The sequence below is a fragment of the Lepidochelys olivacea genome (assembly GCF_965140295.1).
Source record: "Lepidochelys olivacea isolate rLepOli2 genome assembly, chromosome: 1".
Lineage (NCBI taxonomy): Eukaryota > Metazoa > Chordata > Testudines > Cheloniidae > Lepidochelys > Lepidochelys olivacea.
The window spans coordinates 212,062,540-212,072,770 of record NC_140411.1 but is presented as its reverse complement, the minus strand read 5'-3'; the positions used below and the strand labels follow the sequence as shown (position 1 = coordinate 212,072,770).

Genomic DNA, 10,231 nt, shown 5'->3' with positions numbered 1-10,231 from the left:
ACAGCTGTAGGACCAGGGAAAAGAGTAACCATTACTGGAATAAAAGCATGTGAAGCACTTGGCTTCCACTAGAGCAGGCGCGTGTCAACTGCAGGCCGCAGGCGCGCTGCATTGTGGGAAGCTAGTTGTCTGGGCCCGGACATTCCGTGCGGCCGCCTTTATGCGGGGTTGGCTGATACCCGAGCTACGCGCCAGGCGGCCAGGTGACTCCCCACCCGGAAGGACTCTATCCCCCAGGGAGCCGTGCGGCGGGGCCGGAAACTACGCGTAGGCAGGGCAGGACACCCGCGCGCAGGCGCAGTGAACGCGGCTGCGGCCAGCTCGGGGCGGGCGAGAGGGAGGGGTGCCTGCGCCTCGGGCCCGAAAGGAGAGACCGCGGGCTGGGCCGGGCTGGGCCGGGCCGAAGGTACTTGAGCGGGGACCCGGCGTCGCGGTTGCCACCCGCTGCCGGGGCTGGACCGGCCCGGAACGGGGGAGCGACGGGCGCGTGAGGGGATCCCGGGGCGGGGCAGCCGTTGGGCGAGGCAGGGAAGAGCCAGGGAGCGGGGCCTGGCTTGCGGGGCGGTGGGGCCGGAGTGCTGCGGGCAGGTTGGGGCAGGGGCCCTGGAGCAATTTGTGTAGTGAGAGCTTTTGAATCAGTCAGTAAACCCTGCACGGGATGGGACCCACTTCGCCCCCGGGACCCCTAGTTCCAGCACCTATGGGCGGGGCGGGATAAAGGGAATGGCTCCACCCAGTGTTGCAACAGGGTCATGCTGTGATGGCCCCCAGGGAACCAGCCGCTAAAGACTGGGTAGGCTGTGGGTGCTGAACTTATGCCCCTTTCAGGTACAGCGTGCGCTAGTAATGGTTCTGTCAGGTGGGATGTGTGCATGGTGCCATAATAAATGGGGGAGACCTGGCATTGTTGGGTAGACAATAGTTGAGGTTGCAGCAATATTCTATGGTACAGTTTGTAGTTAGCTGCCATATAACTTTGGCTTGGGAAACTGTTAAGGACATAACATTGCCAGATTTATATTTAATTTTGATGAGAAGACTTGCTAAATTTGAAGAAGGTTGCTTTAACTACTTTTCAGTTGCAGGCCGTTAGATGTTTTTACCATAGGATTGGATACTGAAAGCTGGGTTTCAATTCCTTGCTGCCATTTAATTCCAAAATTCCAGTTTTTCACTTTCAGATTGTTTAGTTTAACTTTGAAAAGCTGAATCATTTTGATGAAAGTGAAGGAAATTGACTAAATTTTTTTTCAAATTAAAACTTGCAACTTTTTTTTAAATGGAATATGTAAAAAAAATGTTTTGGTACATATATCTGGTGACATGTTCAAACTCTACTTTCTAGATTGGTAAGGAAAAATAGCCACTATAACTGTCTTACGTTAGTGTGGTTTTGAGGATCACACACACATCCGATGAAGTGAGCTATAGCTCACGAAAGCTTATGCTCAAATTTGTTAGTCTCTAAGGTGCCACAAGTACTCCTTTTCTTTTTGCGAATACAGACTAACACGGCTGCTACTCTGACTCCTAGCAAAGGAGTCCACCACATTCGTAATTTACATTTCAAAGTTAAGTTTGAGTTTCAATTTCAGAGCTCACCATAAAGACAAGGTTGCACGGAGAATATTAAGTACAACCGATAGAGTGCATTGAATGAATGCAGGAACTCTAAGATGAAAAGATAAGTGTATGCCATAGAATGGAAATATTTGGCTCAATATTCTGCAGATTTCACAGCTGGTACAGGAGGATTGGGGTTCAATAGTCTCCCTTACTTTCTTTGCTCAAACTTTGGTTTCCTGGCAACTTTCATAATGAGCAGCATTTCTCTTGATTTGGTCATTATTGTTAATAATGCGAAGCACCTTAGGAAGTTAAACAATGGGAGGATGCAGTAGCAGGGCCCATACCACCATTGAAGAAGGCTCGAGTTGAGTATCTCCTGAGGGGTGGCTATCTTCATTCTTGCCATATCTTTTCACAAAGATTCAGCAATAGCTTCATTTCCTAGTGGAAAGCAACAGCTGTCTCTGGGGATTAAGGAGAGCATCTGTTTTCTATTTATTTAGACCTCCTAACAATTGTTTTTCTTATTCCAGCAAATTATCTCTCTTACCAACCCTGTTTAATATGAAAAGCCTTTTCTTTCCACTAACTATCTACATGTCTTCCATTTGTATTTTGTTGTTACTGCTCTCGTTGTAGATGTATTCATGCTCAACCATGCATATTAACTGGTGTCTGCCACAGACCACCAAATCACTGTAGGGAACCAGGATAACCACCTCCTTATGTACCTATCTGTAATGTGCAGGAAATAAAAACTGTCTGATTACGGGGGTCTTGAATTTGAGTGGCATATGGTAGAGTCTCATGCTGCCAGTACTAGCATATCCTTGGAGTTTCTAAACATTATAGATGACAATTTCCTAACTCAAAAAGCATTGCAGCCAACAGCGGGAAATTCTTTATTAGACCTTGTCTTAACAGATAAAGATGAACTGATCACAGAACTAAAAATTGTTGTTAGCTTAGGTACAAATGATCATGACTTGATCACATTTATAATGCCCAAGCAGAATGAAGTCCAGAGTTGGTGCTTTAATAGGGCCAATTTCAGGAAGCTGAGAACAAATATGAGCTAAATCAGCTGGGAGGAAGAATTTAATCAGAAACATTTAAATGATAATTGGGAAGCATTTAAGAACACCTTACTAGATGCCCCAAAAAATACAATCCCACAATTGAGGAAGACAGTGCTGGTTAAAAAACCAATCTGGTATAGAATGGAAGTGAAGGCCATAATACAAAAATTATATATAACAAATGGAAGACAGGGGAAGCTGATAGTAATGAATATAACAGATAGTTAGGAATTGTAGAAAATTGACAAGGGATGCAAGGAGAAACCTATGGCCAGCAGAGTTAAGGACAATAAGGAGTATTTAAAATATATTAGGAACAAAAACTGTCGTGAGGATGGTGTTGGTCCATTACTATTGATAATGCTACCTTTTCCATCTAGTAATGTGGAAAAGGCAGAAGTACTCAATAAAAATTTCTGTTCTATATTTGGGAAAAAAACAGAAGATATCATTACCATCTGATGAGACTATAACACTTTCCATTCCACTAGTATCTTTGGGGGGTGTTAAACTTACATATTTTTAAATCAGAGGGTCCAAATAACTTCCATCCAAAAGTTTTAAAAGAGCTGGATGAGGAGCTTGCTGGACTGTTAATGTTGATTTTCATAAGAACATAAGAATGGCCATACTGGGTCAGAACAGTGGTCCATCTAGCCCAGTATCCTGGCTTTTGACAGCGGCTGGTGCCAGATGATTCAGAGGGAAAGAACAGAGCAGAGTAATTCTTGACTGATCTATCCCCTGTTGTCTAGTCCCAGCTTCTGGCAGCCAGAGGTTTAGGGAGACGCAGAGCATAGGGTTGAGTCCCTGACTGTCTTGGCTAATAGCCATTGACTGATGTAGCCTACAGGAACTTATCTAATTCTTTTTTCCACTCAGTTATAGTTTTGACCCTCATGCCATCCCCTGGCAATGAGTTACACAGATTGACTGTGCACTGTGTGAAGAAGTCCTTCCTTATGTTTGTTTTAAACCTGCTGTCTAATAATTTAATTGGATGACCCCTGGTTCTTGAGTTATGTGAAGGGGTAAATAACACTTCCCTGTTCACTTTCTCCACACCATTCATGGTTTTATAGACCACTATTATATCTGCCGTTAGTTTCCTCTTTTCTCAGCTGAATAGTCCCAGGCTTTTTAATATCTCAGATGGAAGCTGTTCCATGCCACTAATCCTTTTTGTTGCCCTTCTCTGTACTTTCCCCCATTCTTTTATTTATATATATATTTTGAGATGGGGTGACCAGAACTGCATGCAGTATTCAAGGTGTGGGTGTACGATGGATTTATGTAGTAGCACTATGGTATTTTCTGTCGTCTTATCTGTCGCTTTCCTGATGCTCCCTAGCATTCTGTTAGCTTTGACCATTGCTGTCCGTGGAGCAGATATTTTAGTGAACTCAGCGCAGTGATTCCAAGATCTGTGTTGAGTGGTAACAGCTAGCTTAGATCCCATCTTTTTGTGTGTATGGTTGGGATTATGTTTTCCAATATGCATTACTTATCCAATATACATTACAGCAGGGGTGGGCAAACTTTTTGGCCCGAGGGCCACATCGGGGTTGCAAAATGGTATGGAGGCTCGGGTAGGGAAGTCTGTGCCTCCTCAAACAGCCTGGCCCCCGCCCCCTATCAGCCCCGTCCCACTTCTCGCCCCCTGACTGCCCCCCTCAGAACTCCCGACCCATCCAACCCCCCTGCTCCTTGTCCCCTGACAGCCCTGTCCTGGGACCCCCGTCCCTAACTGCCCCCCAGGAACCCACCCCCATCCAACCCCCCTGCTCTCTGTCCCTCCACCCCCTCCTGGGACCCCCCAACCCCCTGGGACTCCACTCCCTATCCTCCCTGTCTCCTGACCGCCCCTATCCCAAACCTCCGCCCCATCTGACCACCCCCTGACTGCCTCCTGGGACCTCCTGTCCCTTATCCAACCCCCCCACCCCGCTCAGAGCGGCTGGACAGGCTTATTGGAAAGCCTGGGAGAGGGGCAGGTGCAAGCCTTGGTGCCTGCGCAACGGCATGGCTGTGGGGGAGGGGGACAGCAGGGGAGGGGCCGGGGGCTAGCCTCCATGGCCGGGAGCTCAGAGGCTGGGCAGGACACTCCCGCAGGCCATAGTTTGCCCACCTCTGCATTACACTGAATTTCATATGCCATTTTGTTGCCCAGTCATCCGGTTGAGCGAGATCTCTTTGTAACTCTTTGGAGTCAGATTTGGACTTGACTATCTTGAGTAACTTTGTATTATCTGCATATTTTGCTACCTCATTGTTCACCCACTTTTCCACATCATTTATGAATATGTTGAACAGCATGAGACCCAGTACAGATCCTTAGGGGATAGTAAGTCTTGAAGCATTGGGGAAGTTCCAGAAGACTGAAAAAAAGCTAATGTTGTGCCAGTTTTTAAAAAAGGGTAAATGGAATGAGCCAGGTAATTATAGGTCTGTCAGCCTGATATCATTCCCATGCAAGATAATGGAGCAGCTGATAAGGGACTTGATTAGTAAAGAATAAAAGGAGGGTAATATAGATAATGCAAATAAACATGGGTTTATGGAAAATAGTTTGACATCATGCAGCTTGATATCTTTGTTTTTGGTTGCTAAAAATAATAGCATTGAGGTAATAGACTTCTGTATGGCGTTTGACTTGGTACCACGTAACATTTTGATTAAAAAAACGAGATTGATATAAAATTAACATGGCATACATTAAATGGATTGAAAACTGGCTAACTAATAGGTCTCAAAATATAATTATAAACAGGGAATGGTCATCAAGCAGTTGTATTTCCGGTGGGATCCTGCAGGCTCTGTTCTTGGCCCTATGCTATTTAACATTTTTTATCAATGACCTGGAAGAAAACATAAAATCATACTGATAAAGTTTGTAGATGACACACAAATTGGGGGAGGGGTAAATAATGAAGGGGACAGGTTACTGATTCAGACTGATCTGGATTGCGTGGTGTACTGCGTGCAAGCAAAAATATGTGTTTGAATATGGCTAAAATGTAAATGTATATACCTAGGAACAAAGAATGTAGGCTGTACTTACAGGATTGGGGAACATTATCCTGGGAATCAGTGACTCTGAAAAGGGTTTTGGTGGATAATCAGCTGAACATGAGCTCCCACTGAGACACTGGTCAAAAGAGCTAATGTGATCCTAGACTGCTCAAATAGGGAAATCTCAAGTAGGAGTACAGAGGTTATTTTACTTCTATATTTGGCACTCATGAAACAGTGCTGGAATACTGTGTCCAGTTCTGTTGTCAACATTTCAAGAAGGATGTTGATAAATTGGAGAGGGTTCAGCGAAGTGCCCCGAGAACGATTAAAGGATTAAAGATGTCTTATAGTGATAGACTAAAGGAGCTCAAATCTATTTAGCTTAATAAAGAGAGGGATAAGGGGTGACTTGATTACTTTCTATAAGAACCTGCATGAGTAACAAATATTTAACTATGGGCAAAATTTCTCGACACTTTAAATGACTGCTTCTTGAAGGAGCTGGTACAGGAACCCACCAGGGGAGAGGCAATTCTCGATTTAGTCCTCAGTGGAGCGCTGGATCTGGGCCAAGAGGTAACCATAACAGGACCACTTGGAAATAGTGACCATAATATAACAACATTTACCATTCCTGTGGTGGGAAGAACACCTCAGCAGCTCAACACTGTGGCATTTAATTTCAGAAAGGGGAACTATGCAAAAATGAGGAGGTTAGTTAAACAGAAATTAAAAGGTACAGTGACGAGAGTGAAATCCCTGCAAGCTGCATGGACACTTTTCAAAGACACCATAATAGAGACCCAATGTATACCCTAAATTAAATAACACAGTAAAAGAACTGAAAAAGAACCACCATGGCTTAACAACCATGTAAAAGAAGCAGTGAGAGATAAAAAGGCATCTTTTAAAAAGTGAAAGTCAAATTCTAGTGAGGTAAATAGAAAGGAGCACAAACACTGCCAAATTAAGTGTAAAAATGTAATAAGAAAAGCCAAAAAGGAGTTTAAGAACAGATACCTTCTGAGTTTTTGGCTAATAACAAAATGTTTTTTTTAAATACATCAGAAGCAGGAAGCCTGCTAAATAACCAGTGGGGCCCCTAGATTATTGTCTTTAAGTGTTCCTATTGTATCTCAATCAAGTCATTGCAGAGAAACTAAATGAATTATTTGCTTTAGTCTTAACAGCTGAGGATGTTAGGGAGATTCCCAAACCTGAGCTGTCCATTGTAGGTGACAAATCTGAGGAATTGTCACAGATTGAAGTGTCGTTAGAGGAGATTTTGGAATTAGTTGAGAAACTTAACAGTAACAAGTCACCGGGACCAGATGGCATTCACTCAAGAGTTCTGAAAGAACTCTTATGTGAAATTGTGGAACTATTAACTATGGTTTGTAACCTGTCCTTTAAATCAGTTTCTGTACCCAATGACTGGAAGATAGCTAATGTAACGCCAATATTTAAAAAGGGCTCTAGAGGTGACCTGGCAATTACAGACCGGTAAGTCTAATGTCAGTACTGGGCAAATTAGTTGAAACAATAGTAAAGAATAAAATTGTCAGACACATAGAAGAACGTAAATAGTTGCGCAAAAGTCAACATGGTTTCTGTAAAGGCAAATCACGTCTTACTAATCTATTAGAGTTCTTTGAAGGGGTCAACAAACGTGGACAAGGGGGATCCAGTGGACATAGTGTATTTAGATTTCCAGAAAGCCTTTGACAAGGTCCGTCACCAAAGGCTCTTACGTAAATTAAGTTGTCATGGGATAAGAGGGAAGATCCTTTCATGGATTGAGAACTGGTTAAAAGACTGGAAATAAAGGGTAGGAATAAATGGTAAATTTTCAGAATTGAGAGGGGTGTTCCCGAAAGGTCAGTCAGAGGACCAATCCTATTCAACTTATTCATAAATGATCTGGAGAAAAGGGTAAACAGTGAAGTGGCAAAGTTTGCAGATGATATTAAACTGCTCAAGATAATTAACACCAAAGTAGACTGTGAAGAACTTCAAACAGATCTCACAAAACTAAGTGATTGGGCAACAAAATGACAAAGGAAATTTAATGTGGATAATGTAAAGTAATGCACATGGGAAAAAATAACCCCAACTATACATACAATACGATGGGGGTTAACTTAGCTACAACTAATCAGGAAAGATCTTGGAGTTGTCATGGATAGTTCTCTGAAGACGTTCATGCAGTGCACAGCAGTAGTCAAAAAAGCAACCAGGATGTTAGGAATCATTTAAAAAGTGATAGAGAATAAGACGGAGAATATCTTATTGCCCTTCTATAAGTCCATGGTACGCCCACATCTTGAATACTGCGTACAGATGTGGTCTCATATCAAAAAAGATATACTAGCATTAGAAAAGGTTCAGAGAAGGGCAACTAAAATGATGAGGGGTTTGGAACGGGTCCCATATGAGGAGACATTAAAGAGGCTAGGACTTTTCAGCTTGGAAAAAAGGAGACTAAGGGGGGATATGATAGAGGTATATTAAAATCATGAGTGGTGTGGAGACAGTGAATAAGGAAAAGTTATTGACTTGGCCCCTAGATCTTATATTATGGGAACACCAAATGAAATTAATGGGCAGCAGGTTTAAAACAAGTAATAGGAAGTTCTTCTTCACACAACGCATAGTCAACCTGTGGAATTCCTTGCCTGAGGAGATTGTGAAGGCTAGAATTATAACAGGGTTTAAAAGAGAACTAGATAAATTCATGGAGGTTAAGTCCATTAATGGCTATTAGCCAGGATGGGTAAATAATGGTGTCCCTAGCTTCTGTTTGTCAGAGGGTGGAAATGGATGGCAGGAGAGAGATCACTTGATCATTACCTGTTAGGTTTACTCCCTCTGGGGCACCTGGCATTGGCCACTGTTGGCAGATAGGATCCTGGGCTGGATGGACCTTTGGTCTGACCCAGTATGGCCGTTCTTATGGCTCTTCAGTCTAGCAGAGAAAGTTATAACAGGATCAAATGGCTGGAAGTTGAAGTTAGACTAATTCAGACAGGGAATAAGGCATACATTAACAGTGAAGGTAATTAGCCATTGGAACAATTTTCCAAAGGTTGCAGTAGATTCTCTATCAGTAACAATTTTTAAATCAAGATGGGGTGTTCTTCTGAAAGCTCTGTTCTATGAATGATTTTTAGGAAGTCCCATTGCTTTTGTTATACAAGAGGTAAGACTAGATGATTACAGTGGTCCCTTCTGGCCTTGGAATCTTTGAGCTCTGTTGTTTTTTCTTAGATAACTGAGGGATTGTCTACACTGGCCCACTGTTCAGACTATTTGGGGTGTGAATTATAGAATCATAGAATGTCAGTGTTGGCAGGGACCTCAGGAGGTAATCTAGTCCAACCCCCTGCTCAAAGCGATGCACATCAAACTGGCAGCGCACACCAAACTGTTGCACTGTAACTTCCCTGGGTGGAAGCTGCAGGTATGAACAAAAAGGTTCCTAGTTTGTGTTAATGTAGTCCTTGGTAAAAAGCTTAGTTAACACGGAGATAAGGATGCCTGGTGATAGCTCATGCCCTTCCAGAATGTCAAGTTCAGCAAAACTCAGACTCCTGAAAACCAGGAAATACAGAGTGAAGGTTAAAGCCCATACAGTCTTAACTCTCCCTTCTTTGAGTGATGCCCCACAATGCCTATATCACACACTCTGGCATTCTGCCTTTTCACTGAAATGGACAGGTGCCACCTGCATTAGGTTTGTGCTCAAACACTAAGCCTAGTTCCCCCACAGAATACCACACTTGTAAAATTTAATAACCACTTCATACCCTTTATGACTTCTTCATATTTGCAACCAGGTTACCACTTAGCCCTTTGCTATCCCCTGCTCATCGTTAAATCCACAGACTTCTCTCATATCATACCTCTCTACTGACAATACCCATTTCAAGATGACTCCAATGCACTGCTACTGACACAACCCACACAATTCCATATTGAAATTACCCAGATTGGAACCTCGAGGTATACAAGCACTTCTTTCTTTTCATAACATGCTGGGGCGGCAGGCGCGGGGGCAGGGAGGGAGAGCCTTGGACCCAGATTTCCTCATAACACAATCGCAGCTCTTCCAAGCTGCTTCAACTTCTCCATCATTCAATACAGCTACACTTAACACAATGAATGTAGCTGGAATGCATGCAGATATTTCCGAGTGGATATTGCCAGCTCCAGGATGGGTAAGTTAAGATTATGTGGGTGTTTACTTTAACACTGTATTTCCTGTTTTTCAGAAGTCTTTTATGCTGAATTTGGTGTTCTGAAAGGACATGCACTATCACTGAGCAACCTTAACTCTGCATTAATGAAGCTTTTTCTATTTAATGTAAATAGCTAAGCCCTCAGCTAGGATACTGTGTGCAGTTCTAGTTGCCCCAGCTGTGAAAGATGTAATAGAAACAGAAGTGGTTCCAGAGACAGATGAGTAGTGACTGATGAGATTGAGACTGGTTAGAAGGAAGGCTAGTTAAAAGGAATATGATAAAGGAATATAAAATTTGGTGGCCATGTTTACTCTTTGTCAAAATACA

At 43.0% G+C, this 10,231-nt stretch overlaps 1 protein-coding gene across 1 annotated transcript in view; it reads left to right on the top strand.

Annotated features, from left to right (window-relative positions):
- The first annotated feature begins 305 nt into the window (after positions 1–305).
- The window catches only part of KPNA1 (karyopherin subunit alpha 1), a 154,703-nt gene continuing 144,777 nt past the window's right edge, over positions 306–10,231 (top strand). The window contains exon 1 of the mRNA XM_084619754.1: positions 306–406. The gene's annotated coding sequence lies outside the window, so the exon portion shown is untranslated. The remainder of the gene's footprint in view (positions 407–10,231) is intronic.